At 38.1% G+C, this 13,675-nt stretch overlaps 1 pseudogene across 1 annotated transcript; it reads left to right on the forward strand.

Moving 5' to 3' along the window:
• The first annotated feature begins 1,862 nt into the window (after positions 1-1,862).
• Positions 1,863-13,129, forward strand: LOC143581454 (glucan endo-1,3-beta-glucosidase pseudogene; annotated as a pseudogene). Its single transcript, XR_013143824.1, has 3 exons — positions 1,863-2,775; positions 3,941-4,300; positions 12,892-13,129. The product of XR_013143824.1 is annotated as a glucan endo-1,3-beta-glucosidase pseudogene (transcript).
• Positions 13,130-13,675: the final 546 nt, after the last annotated feature.

A 13,675-nucleotide genomic window follows, 5' to 3' on the forward strand; every position in this document is an offset into this window, starting at 1 on the left:
CAATTGTTTCTTAATGAAATGGTCAATTTAGTATGTAAGTTATTTAATATTTTATTTGGTATATTTGTTTTTGAGATAATATAAGATAGATTATACATCTTTAAGTCAACTATTAGAAAAATATTAAACTCCCTTAATTATCTTTTCTTAGCACACTTATCAAGTTGTGTAGAAGTAGAGTGGAACTGATTGAAAAGTATAAATCTTTGGCTCATCCAAAAAAAAATGTGTGATTTTTCATTAGCAGTCTCTAATGAGTTATTTTTGTAAATATAATTTATTTTATTTTTATATTTAATATAGCACATTTGTCAAGGTTTTAAGTAATAAAAAATATGATTTTATTTTCGTTTTATCTTTTTAACAAATGCGTATATATTCCAACATGTTTTCTTAACAAATAATGTTAGGCCGGGATACATTGGGTATATTCGATGTTGGCTTGAAAAATACACGAGAACGGTCTTTTATTACTTTTATAGACCAAATAGTACGATAAAATATTATGGTAATGGTAAATTATAGAATAAAAAATCATTAAATAAATAAGTGTCCACTATATATTCCCACTTCCATTTTCTATTACTTATCTCTATACTTTTATGCAATCAATTACTTTAATTCCTAATATTTTTATATGACACATTTAAAAACATAACTTTGTTTGAAAAAGTAGCCTTTGTTCATCTTTGTAATCCACAAACTCAATGATTCGTCACCGCACCAAAGATACCTGGTAGATTATTGTGACGTGTTATGAACTCACTCGTGCACATATATTATAATTACATTAATATCCTTTTATACTTAGCATATTCATATATCAATCAAAAGCAGCACTAGAACTCTAGAAGGGGATAGTAGACTAGAGGATGGACTATAGAGGCCCGAGATAGAGTAATCATTTGGGCTTGCAATAACACTTAAAGAGGCCCATAAACCTCCTAACAGCCCAGCCCAACCCAAGACCAGTTCATACATAAAAGTTTGGAGAAAAAATTGAAGAGACGGAAAGGATTTCATGATGATTAAATTTTAAGATGCTTAAGAAAACTGTGATGTATAAACAAGTTGGCATTTACCATTTTGTCCCTCTCGGGCATTTTGTGTTAGAACAAATCACATAAAAAGGGTTATCTTGGTTCGAGTCAAAACTAGTCCGGGTCAAAATAGTTCCGGCCCGATCCAAACCGCCTTGTTTGAGTCGGGAGTTAAGCTCAACATCCACCCTTAATTCCCAATCTGAGTTAGAAAGGTCTTCAACTCCGAGCAACTCCCTTATCTCCATAAACTTTACCCTCGAAAGCGCTTTAGTTAATATGGCGTCTTTTTGCTCCTCTATGCTAATTTGCTCTATCCTCACTGTTTTTCAACACGTCATGTTCCAGAATCCTTAAAAGTTAAATGCATCATGTTCGGGTTGCAACAATATAAAAAAATAATGAGTTTTACTATTTTTACAGATATGCAGATTACAGAATTTGTTGATCACTTCTAGGAGATTAGCACTAAAATAATTTTGGAATACGACGACTTTAACCTGTATTGTTCATTTTCTAACATTGGTTAAGTCATCGAGATTATGTGAGTTCTATCCCTTGATTTGGATAATGTGGAAAAGAATATTCATAAGCATCAACCTGATATCTACAATGATAATGTGTTAACATTAATTTTTTCTCATTGTAAGACGTTGTAACAACTACTAAAAGATGTTTTCTTACAATATATGTTTTGTGAAGATAAATTTAATCTAAACACAATCAAAGTGGAATGGTCCTTTGAACCCTTTGTTTGTGATAGAGAAAGGATGTAGATTCGACCGTTACAACATACAAATAAATTAGTAACTGACATCACATGTACAATTTTTGTTTTTTTTATCTTTCACATCACATGTTAGAAATTATGTTTTTTTAATCTTTATTTCAAAACAGTATTTTGTAGTTTCAAATTAAATAGATTCTTTACTTTCACAAAACCCATACTCTTGTCACACATTCCTCCCTTTTTATTAAACCTTTCTCCCTATAGTCACAAAGTATATTTCCTACCCAATAAATCACTCCAAAACCCCTAAATTCCACCTAAAACAACAATGCCAATTCCAAACCTTCACCACCTCCTCTTCCTCCTCCTCCTCGTCCCTGCGGCCACCGCCATCGGCGTCAACTATGGCACCGTCGGCGACAACCTCCCACCCCCATCCGTCGTCGCACAATTCCTCAAATCCAACACCACGATCGACCGCGTACGAATATTCGACGCCAACCCTGAAATACTAAAAGCCTTTGCTAACACTGGCATCCTCGTCTCTGTTACCGTCCCCAACGGAGACATCCCATCACTAACGGACCCGTGGACCGCCCGCAGGTGGGTCCACACCAACATTAAACCATTCCATCCAATCACCAAGATACATTATAATTATGTTGGTACGGAAGTACTACACTGGGGTCCACAGAATATTGTGGACCACCTTGTACCTGCTATGAGAGTACTACATGCTACGTTAATTAAAAGTGGGATTAAAGATGTTAAGGTTTCTACCCCGCATTCGTTGAGTATTCTTTTGAGGTCTAATCCGCCTAGCAAGGCGTCGTTTTGACCCGGGTGGGATGTCGGGAACCTTGCACCGATTCTTCGGTTTCATCGAGAGACGAAATCGGCGTTTATGGTTAACCCGTACACGTATTATGCGTACACGCCAGGAAATGAGAGCTATTGTTTGTTCAAGCCTAATGCGGGGTTGTTTGATAAAGCCACGGGCAAAAGGTATGCTTTAATTTGTTCTTTTAATAAATTTATTTATTTAAAGTTTAATTGGTTTATTTTGTATTTATCTTTTCTAAACTTTTCCATAAAACGAGGGATGAGTTTTTTTTTCAAGTACCGGTATCGATATTTGACTATTTGACCGGTTTCGTTTTTCGGTTTTGGTATTTTTGATAATATTGATATCGAACTGACAAGGTTGATACGGTATTGGGTTTATATTTTCACTCGTTTTTCCTCTGGTATTTTTCGGTAATAAACCGATGCTTTACCATATAAAACGGCTTTTAGAGTAAACAGAATTTAGTTGTGAAATCTTAACTAATTTTTTCCTATTCTCTTTCCTTGGTATTTCTCTTTCCGCCTTTTGGCTTCGTTGGTTGTTGGTCTTGGGGTTTTTGCTAGTTTTCTGATAGTCCTTTTTATGAAATTTGCCGTTAAAAGAATAATAATATTTGACCTTCCAAAAAAAAGATATACACATTTTGATTTAATTTTTTCCTTTTGACCTTTTAGAATTTTCAATGAGAAATAAAAATATTGTGAATAAATAAAAGTATCTTAAAAACTTTCAATTTTTCTTTTCAATTTTTAATGACCAATGAATAAAGTACAGATACTTGGGATAATCCAAAATGGTGATCACATACTCTCACAATCGCATGTAATGATGAGTAGCCATACTCACCATCTCTTGTTTCGGGTAAAACCCATCGCCGAATGCCAACTAAAAGCATTCTCGATTCATTCTTCATTCTTCATCTTTATAATTACATTAAAAATATCATCTTTTCTCTCTCATTTTCAATTAAATAATATTTTTTTATACTTTTATCATTACATTTTCTTTATCTTTCACTTATAGCTACTTTCAAAAATATTAAAAAATTATAGAGGTGAACAATGTGTTTATCAAATTTAATCATGAACAGTAACATTTTATTTTCTCACAACCATTTTTAACTATCTCTAAAAAATAAAGAACCCTCTCACGTAATTTGAAGAATAAGTTTGGAATGCTCTAAGTAAAGGGACCAACAAACCAAAATAAATTCAAAAACCTTTGCAAACACTTGTATATTATGTAAAATTGGAAATATAAAATTTGTTATTTAATACTCCGTATATAACTTTTGTAATCAATATTTTGGTTATCAATTCAAAGGTACACCAACCAGTTCGATCAACTGATGGACGCCGTATACGTATCCATGAAGAAATTAGGTTACCCAGACGTTGAAATAATTGTAGCGGAGACAGGGTGGCCGTCGGGCGGCGACCCACAAAACACACATGCCAATGTTGCCAATGCAACAGCTTATAACGGTGGGCTAATAAAAAAAGTGACATCCGGTGTCGGAACACCATTAATGCCCGGTCGAAAGTTTGAAACTTATATATTTTCATTGTCTAATGAGAATCTTAAAGGGCCGTCGTTGGATGAGAAGAATTTTGGATTGTTTCGACCCGATTTAAGTCAAGTTTATGATGTTGGATTAATGCACAGACCTCAGGTAGGTGTTGTGTTTTTTATGATATTATGAAACACATGGTTTTAAAAGAGACATCGCTACCATTACAATATATATATTTAAAAAACACGTGACATGTGAAATCGAATCAGAATAAAAAAAGAGGAATATATAAGATATAATATATTGATAAAAGTACCAATATTAATATTCCCTCTCTTTTGAAAAGTAGACTATAACCTTCTCGAGTTGCATCAGCACACAACCGAGACCTTGTATCGATGCGTCACAATGTACCTCAAAATTCTCTGTTCCCTCGGGGAGGGCTAGAATAGGGGCGCTACAGAGTTTGGTTTTCAACAGTTGGAAAGCGGATTCTTGCGCGTCACCCCAATTGTACTTAGTACCCTTGTGAGTCAGAGCGGTGAGGGGTTGAGCAATCTTTGAAAATCCCTCGATGAAACGCCGGTAGTAGCCGGCCAGTCCTAGGAATTGCCGCACCTCAGTCGGAGTCTTATGTGCTTCCCAGTTTTTGATGGCCTCTACCTTACCGGGATCGACATGGATACCGTTCTCGTTGATCACATGTCCTAAAAAGTGAACCTCGCGAAGCTAAAATTCGCATTTCGAGAGTTTAGCGTACAGTTGTTCCTTCTTTAGTAATTCCAGAATTACCCTTAAGTGTTCCTCGTGGTCAGCCTTGTCCTTGGAGTAGACGAGAATATCATCAATAAACACAATCACAAACTTGTCGAGGTACGCCTTGCATACTCGATTCATGAGATCCATAAATACGGCCGGTGCGTTGGTTAAGCCAAAAGGCATAACCGAAAACTCGAAGTGTCCATACCGTGTTCTAAAAGCCGTCTTTGAAATATCTTCTTCGCGTACTCTTAGTTGATGGTAACCAGACCGTATATCGATCTTCGAGTAGTAACTCGATCCTTGGAGCTGGTCAAACAGATCATCAATTCGGGGTAAAGGATAACGGTTCTTAATCGTCACCTTGTTCAACTCCCGGTAGTCGATACACATGCGGAAAGTCCCGTCCTTCTTTCGGACAAATAAGACGGGGGCTCCCCATGGCGATGAGCTAGGTCGGATAAAACCTTTATCCAATAAATCTTGCAACTGAGTGGACAGTTCCTGAAGCTCCGCCGGTGCGAGCCGATACGGGGCTCGTGCTATGGGTGCTGCACCGGGGGTCAATTCGATTTGAAACTCGACTTGTCGAATAGGAAGGAGTCCAGGCAAATCCTCCGGGAAAACTTCCGGAAAATCTCGCACAATCGGTATATCTTCGATTCGCTTCTCCTCCGCGGGTTTCTCAACAATATGCGCCAAAATTGCCGGATGACCCTTTCGTAGATACTTCTGCGCCTTCATGAGGGTGATAACGCTGGTGGTCATGCCGCTTCTCTCGCCCCGGATCGAAATGATCTCGCCGGAAGGGATAGTAATGTGGACTATCTTGTCGTGACATATAATCTCCGCTCGGTTCTCGGATAACCAGTCCATGCCGACAACGACGTCGAAACTACCAAGCATAAAAGGTATGAGGTCGATATCAAAAATATGACCTGACAGTTTTAACTTACATCCCGCAAGTACATGAGTCGTTTCTACAGACTTTCCGTCGGCTAATTCTACTGGAAACTTAGCATCTAACGGGGTTGGAGTTAAGTCTAAGAGTTGACTAAAGGCTTTCGACACAAAACTCCTATCAGCTCCAGTGTCAAACAATACAGAAGCAAAACAATCATTCACAGGGAACTTACCAGTCACCACGTACGGATCATTGCTGGCTTGACCCGACCCAATAACAAAAGCTCTTCCTTTACCATTGTTTCCACCACCACTGCCACTTCCATTACCTCCATTGTTGTCGTTCTGTTTCAGCTTGGGACAATCTTTCCTGAAATGACCTTCCTGCCCACATTCGAAACATCCCTTCGTCGTCATAGGTGGTTTAGGAGCACCCTTTTGCCGCAAGGTCTCCTCTACATTCCTTTGCCTGGCGACCCATCTTTCAGCATCTCAGACACTTGACACGGTCACACGGGCCAGTATGATGATAGTTGCACCTGTTGCCCTTCGGATACTTCCCAGCATATCCGCTCGAACCCTGCCCGCCACCGTTGTTATTGTTGTTGTGACCCTGATTGTTGAAGCCCCGAGTGAGTTCGGGCTTTCGGTAGTGTTGTTGCTGTGGAGGGTTCGAGGATGAGGATCTGGTGTTGTCAAACTTTCTCTTTCCATTGCTCGGGTTATTGTTGATGTTGTCAATGCTCGGGTTGTCACGGGCTTTAGTGGTTGAACCCCTAGGTGGTAGCGCACCTTCGGTCACTGCTTGATCCATCAGTTTGTGAGCTAACCGGATCGCTTGTTGAATCGTGGCTGGTCTGGAAGACGTCACCATGCCCTGAATTTGCGGTGCTAACCCATCAATATACATTTCAATCCTCTTACTCGGTGGGTCTACCATCCGTGGACACATCACAGCTAACTCGTGAGAACGGGTGGTGTAGGCTTCGATTTCTGAACCCACCATCTTCAATGACCAAAACTCGGATTCCAACTTTGCAATCTCCTCCCTAGGACAGTACTCTTCTCGCATCATGTTCTTGAACTCCTCCCAGTTCATAGCGTTAGCCAGTTCCAATCCAAGGATCTGCACGTTTGAATTCCACCAAGTGAAGGCAGAATCTTCAAGTGTTCCAGCAGCAAATTTGACCCTACTGGCAGGGGGGCAATTACACATTTCAAACGCCGATTCGGCCTTCTCAGCCCAACGCAGGAAGCCTATAGCTCCCTCAGTGCCCTTAAACGTACTGGGCTTGCAGTCAAGGTAATTCTTGAAGGTACACGTTCCAATTGGACCTCCAGCTTGGTTCTGAACATGTGCGGCTAGAGCGGCCGCCGCGTGGTCGTTCAGCAGAGTTTGGAGTTCTGCTGCAGTCAAGTTGATGTTACCACGTCCGTGTCCAGCGTTTCTTCCTACCATTTCCTAGAATTACAGCATAAATGTTAAACATGAATTTTTCTTTCATATGCAACACGCCATACATGTAATAAAAAGAAAGGTAAGAAAGAAATAAGAAACAACATCACATCACAACCATATATTAATCCAAATAATAATTCATGATTAAAACCATTGTATTCACTACAAAGTATTTAAAATCAATCCTTAAAATCATAGAAAATAATAGTTTGGATGGAGACAACCCCTCCATCTAAGTGTTATCATCCTTAGATGTCATCGTCTGAGGACACCTCTGAGTGCGCCTCCTCCTCAGCCGGTTCTTCCTCCGGTTCCTCTTCGGGTTCCTCCTCGGGATCCTCCTCAGGCTCCTCATCGGGATCTTCTTCGGGTCCCTCTTCAGGCTCTGCATCAGGTTCGGCTGCGTTTTGAGCAATTTGCATTTGTAAGACATCGCAACGCTCTAAAGCTATCTCGGTTCGAGTCCTTGCTACTTGGAGTTGCTCTTGCAAGTCTATCATTTCGGCTTGCATCTTTCTCATAATCTTCATCTGTTGATCACTAGCCTCTTGCATTTCCTTCATTGCCGCTGTCATGCAGGGAAATTTCCTCTTTAGTTTTGGTTCCATCTTTTAACAGTCTGGATACGTTCGCTCTTGTATAGCGCATGTAACCAACATACGCTCCAAACAAGAAACAACAGCTGCGAGCACACGCTCTACAGGTTCGGTTATAGGTGGTAGGGTGTTGGGGTAAGCAGGATGGCTCGGGTGAGGTAGCGGGGGAACTTGTTCGCGATAAACCATACGCCTAATCATATTAGGGTACCAATCCCAGCTAACTTCGTTTTCGTACCTGCCTCCGGATAAGCGATACCTCTTCGGTGCAGGAGCTTCGAGTTCCGGGACTACACGAGGTGGCAATGAGGTGGGTAACTGCGGTTCCTTCCCATGAGCATGAGTCATCGGATCGGATGATGATGATGGTGGCGTCGACATCCCTACAGGTAAGCCGTGTATGCGCGCGTATGAGGGAAAGAGGTAAAGAGATAAGATAACAAAGACTACACAAACATATGCAGTGCGTATCATTATAACTAATGGGTCGTCGCGGTTATAGTCTAGTATGCATGCAATTTCTAGTTCGCAATAACCAATGGCTCTGATACCAATCTGTCACACCCTCAAAATCCACTAACGGAGTTTTACCGTCAGAGGGTGTGAACTAACAGGATCGGAATCATTAGTTATAATTAAACCATAAAAACGTTTAAATGAAATTAGGTGCGGAAGCGTAAAAACCAAAAGACAAAAGTTGCGTCACGCAGGACGACTTAAAAACCCAAGTAATAATAGTTAAAAACATGTTTGCATATCAGAATGTTCAAAAACCATGCATGATCCTATACCGCGCGCCCGTCTCGGCTACCTGAGAATAACATACTAAAAGTGTCAACACGAGGTTGGTGAGTTCACAAGTTTATATAAAATAAAGCGTTTAGCGTTTTGCGTTCAGCGTTTTGCGTTTAGCGTTTTGCGTTACCAGATAGTGTTAAATCAATTATATATCGATAGGTAGCTAGCCTATACAACAAGTATTACTAAGTGTTCGACACCGAAGCTGACTATTTATCAAGTGCCTTGCCACCAGGTCATCCAGACCATGGTAATGTGTTAGCCAAAATTACACCCACTCGACCTCCAGTCGAGTTTAGCGTTGGGTGGGGTTTGTCAAACCCAGTAGTACTACTCAACAGTGACTCGCTATTATCCAAATATTAACCGGTTCGATGTGTAGGACTTCAATTGTTTCGTTTGCCACTTAGCCTTTACAAGTGATATATAATTTACTAACAAAATCTTAAAAGCGTTTTCGGAGTATGTTATCTCCCCCAAGTGAAAAGCGTTTAAAACAGTTTAAAGGGGTAAGTGAAACTCACTGTTTGCGAAGAATTCCCAAAATAAATCACCAAGTGATGCGCGTCACAGAAAACTCTCTCTAGCGTTCTAAAACAACAAGGAGATTTTCTAAGTATCGGAACTAATATCGAGTCTCTAGACCCGGCACATAATTCCTAAGCACAAGATACGTTTCGTGTTTGTTTGTGAATCGTGTGTGACTTAACAAGTACATTTGTGATACGATACATGTGTGAACAATTATTTACGTGTCATGTATTAATAATGTACATTACTAGCAACTATTCCCCGCAGGGGCAATTTGGTCAAATTATAACAATTAACTAGCAATTATTCCCCGCAAGGGCAATTTGGTCAAAACACGACAATCAATTAGCAATTACCATGTTTCATGCAACTTTTACAAGATTCAGCAACTAGTTTTCTTATCGACAGAATTCTACTTGAAAAACTAGTCTATTCCACCGATCATAGCATCTCAATTAATTTACCAAAAATCATAACAAAAGGATGTATGTTTTAGGTTTCCAGAAAATATTTTGTTGTATTTTTATTCCATATATATTTTTTACAATGATCAATTTACCACAGCAAACTCATAACAGTCAAATTTATGCGCAACAGAATGTTATTTGAAATTCCCGTTAAACGAAAAATCCAACAAATGCAAGACCACTTGGGTTAGGTTCCTAACTCAACAAGTCAACTTCCAGAAGTGGAACCAACCCAATTGGTTTCGTAGTTCATGAGATATAATGTTTACAAGATAACCTAACAGCAGGTCTCACAATTCAGATTTGCACAACGATTTTGTAAAATCATAAAAGTTAACTTTTACACGTCCAAAAATTGCAAATTTACATTCTTTAGAAACTAGACTCAACCTAGTTTACGGTAGTATCAATTATCTCGACCAATTTTCACATTTACACCCCGTTACAGTCAATTGAACATCAACAACACAATCTGTCCAGAAACTGTTTGCAACAAAACTCAACATATTAACCATCTATAGACCACAATTCATTCATATAACATTCTAGACACCATAACCACTATCCATGCATATCAATTACACCATACATACATGGTTAGGGTTTTATTTGATCTCAAAATCAAAGACACAACAATTAACATGTAATAATATCAATTCTAGTTATCAAATCATCATCAATACATCATCAAATCAAACGAATCATATGAGCACATTATATGAAGATTTTCGGAACCTAGGGTTCACAATTATACCTTCAAAAACACCAACACAAGCAATAGGAAGGTAGAAGATGGCTAGAAACGGATGTAGGATGCTTCAATTGTGAAAGACAAGATCAAAATCAAGTATTATGTGTGTGTGTGAAGGCCGATCGCAAGGAGAGGGGGGGGGGTAGCTGCCGTCGGGTTTGGGGAGGGAGAGAAGGAGGTTAGGGTTTAGGTTAATATTAATAATAATAATATATTACACTTAAGTCCCTCAACTTTCAAATGCTACTTTTCTAGCTTAATTAACTTAGTTTGCACATTGAGTTAACGTTATATAACATGTTATCACATAACACATAAGTCTAACACATAATTATCACATAATTATTGTTTTGACGTTTTTCGTTTATTCACCAATTGTTTGCGTCAACTCGTTTGCGTTTCGGTGCAATTCCCGAAAGACTGCACATGTAGTAAGTGTCAAGCATCATTTAAACCCTAGTTTAAATATAATGAGGTGTGCGTTATAGATTCAGTAATCTTTAAGTTTGAATTGACGGAGTTGAGTTAACGGAGTTAACCTGAAATTGACGATTGTCACACTTACAACCAAATAAAATAAAAACTACTATCACCAGCAAGAAAACTTGAAGATCGATTTTTTATTTAATTCATAGAAATTGTTCGTATTGGGTTAGAGACCAAAAAAATCATGCGAACTAAGCAAAATCCCTAATCAGAGAATGACACAACAAACAAACACACAAACTGAATAGAAGGCAAACATGATGCATACGGTAAACAAAAGCCCTAAGCTAATACATATAATAAACTGAAACACTAATGAATTACGCAAAAAAAATGATAATAAACAAAAAATAACAGAGGTAGCAAGCGAAACACAAATCGGACTTTAATCAATTCAAATGTCAACCAGATGAACAACAAAGAATAAGATGAAACCCTCATTATGAATAACACAAATCGAACCCTAATTAAATGCAAATCAGAGAAACAATCCAAATCAAATGTGAACCCGTATCAACAGGGCAGAGGCGCATCATCCGATTGAACAGCCGCATCAGATTACCCCAAAAAAGTTAGGGCTTACCTTTCAAATGAGTGAATTCCAAAAGACGAAACTGAAAACTCTAAGTGGCAAAGAAAACTAAACTAAGGCCGTGCATGCTAATCGGATGATAGGGTTCCGGAATGAGAAGAAGAAGCGGCTTCAATGACAGAAGGAGTTTATTACAAATTTCTTGATATTACTTAGGTGATGAGCAACCGATTTTGGAGAGTTAGATTGGTTAGGGTTTCACAAATAATGGGTTAACTCATATTATTGTGTTATAACCCGGAGCAAGTATTTCTTTACCCGCGAAAAATAATATGGAGCTAAAACGGGTTAAATCAGTAAGATGCTATCATTTAAAAATCAAGCAAATTTGGTGACTCCAAAAAAGGGGGAATAACTACATCACGACACCTAGGATTTTTGGGTGTTCTTTTGTATATATTATAGATTTCGCAGGATCAAATTGACAGAATTAATGGATTTGAAAAATGCATCAAATAAAGGCAATGAAGGCATATGGATGAAGGATGAAATGGATGTTAAATGAGCAACACTCTTGGGTTAAAGGGTGATTCGGTTTAATCTCAAAGTGGTGGTTTGGAGGAGATCATAACTAATGGGACTTTAAAGAAAACTAATTCATATTTAGTGGCTAAGTTTTATTAATGGATAAGTCTTTTTAGTATCCATAACTGATAAGACTTTTTAGTATTAATAAGTCTTCCTAGTAGATAAGTTTCTTTATTTAAATAGGATAATGATAAGGATTGGTGTAAGTTTCAAAGTCTTACTAGATAAATATCTATTTTCTTGTTTTCAAATAATAAGAAAATGCTCGTGTGTTTGAGCAAATATTGTTCAATCGTGTATTGAATCTTTGATTTGTTTATTGTTTCACTTGTAATTAAAACGTAACAATGGACCAGTTAGTTTGATGTTTTAGTTGTTAATTTTATGTATAACATGAACAAAACATTGGAACTAGTTGACATTTATGTACTTATAATATTTATTTATATCCAATGGTTTTAGGTATGTATTTGGAAAAAAAATCTGCTCGTATGTTTAAGATGTGAAATCTGGTAATGCCAAAAATTTATTCATTTAAAAAAATTGCTTTAAAGTCGTCGCTAAAAGTCCGTCGGAGTTCAATGCCTCCTGTAAACCGGATTCCGGCGACTTAATAGCAGTGACATAGGGTAGTAGCGACGACAATCTTTAGCGGCGATGTCAGTAGCGGCGATAACCGACCACTATTGGCTAGGAATCAGTGGCGACATACCTTAGCAGCGACAATCCGTACCATTAGTTAGGGGTGTTCAAAAATATCCGAATCCGAATCTGTATCCGAAAATCCGCATCCGAATTTTCGGACTCGGATAGTGATTTTGAAAATATTCTGATATCCGATATCCGAAATTTTAATTTGTTAATTTTAATTATTTTTTTATATTTAAACAGATATAGTATTCTAAACCCTAAATCCATCCATCTGTATACTTCAATTGAGTTCACATATGCCGCCGCTAGCATGAAACGCATCTTGCCGCTTCCTCTCGCCGCTATCAGACGCATCTCGCCGGCTGTAAGCGAACGGTGTGGTGGTGGACGACTAGACGGTGGTTATCCACCTATGACTCAGACGCACCTCACCAGTAATCGACTTCCCGACGTCAGATTTCAGACGACTGTATGCTAGATTCCTTGTTTAGTTTTAGTTAAGGCTCGTTACTGTGAGATGCCATTGTATGTTGTTTGAGTTCATGAAGAATATTTTTTTTGAAATGTCTAGATCCAAATGTATACCCATAGCTAACTAGTAGTTTACCCGTCCGGTGGATGTGAATACCATCACAGTAATGTGATAACTACATTATTGGTAATAAATGCGACATATTCGTTACGTTCTAATACCTTTAAAGAGGTACGGATTCACGGGAATAACAAATAGAGTTGTATTACTTCATATAAAGATTAAAACAGAACAATATATATTCAAAAAAGTTTTTATCATTTACAAACTTTACATCATACATTGCCCCTTTCAATTTAACAAAAGCCCTAACATCGCGTTCCCAAATTATTAGCATATAAGAACATCCTCTAAAATCAGTAATTTATCCTATCCTACCACATTTCTATTTAAAAAAACATATCAAAGACCAAAATCCCAAAACAAACCGTATAAATAACACGGGTGTATATAATGCTAAAAACAACAATCGTTCATGAGTTTAACTGTCCA

The sequence above is a fragment of the Bidens hawaiensis genome, unplaced genomic scaffold (genome assembly GCF_021521415.1).
Source record: "Bidens hawaiensis isolate Kalapana, Puna unplaced genomic scaffold, B.hawaiensis_p1.1 tig00001511_1, whole genome shotgun sequence".
Taxonomy (NCBI): domain Eukaryota; kingdom Viridiplantae; phylum Streptophyta; class Magnoliopsida; order Asterales; family Asteraceae; genus Bidens; species Bidens hawaiensis.